This window comes from Poecilia latipinna, unplaced genomic scaffold, assembly GCF_001443285.1.
Source record: "Poecilia latipinna isolate Pla-1442-1.1 unplaced genomic scaffold, P_latipinna-1.0 Scaffold188, whole genome shotgun sequence".
Taxonomy (NCBI): domain Eukaryota; kingdom Metazoa; phylum Chordata; class Actinopteri; order Cyprinodontiformes; family Poeciliidae; genus Poecilia; species Poecilia latipinna.
Window position 1 is genome coordinate 81,836 of NW_015112804.1, and position 547 is coordinate 82,382.

Sequence of the window (547 nt, forward strand, 5' to 3'; positions counted from 1 at the left end):
ATTTTTTGAAGAAAATAATCTCAGATTCACCAAAATTATGTATATAAATATGAAATCAATTTGTTCAGACAAAGTAATAGAACACATGGTCAACAATTAAAACATTTTATTTTGTAAAGTGCCATAGTTTCACAACAGATTTCAACTTGTAAATAATTAATCATGCAATATTTTTCTCAGTATATCTCCTGCCCTCCACCCAAACAGTGATCAATGCTGCTGTAATATTTGCCAATATCTGACCAGAGCTGCAATCTGCTGGAAGTTTGCCCTTAGAGACATTTTTATTTGTTTTATTCCAAAACATTATTTTTAAAATAATAATAAACAGACATTGAAAGCTTAGTGTGAGGACACATCAGCCGTGGAACGTCTCCGCTGCTGTCGCTGGTGATGGCGCTCCCGCCGGCCGTTGTGGGAGTCAACGGCCGGCGGTTTGCACCCTTGAAGCAAACTGCAAACCGCTTGCACAAGTGTCCATCAAATGTGGCATATACCAAGGAGATGCTCTGTCCCCACTGCTGTTCTGCATAGGCCTGAACCCCCT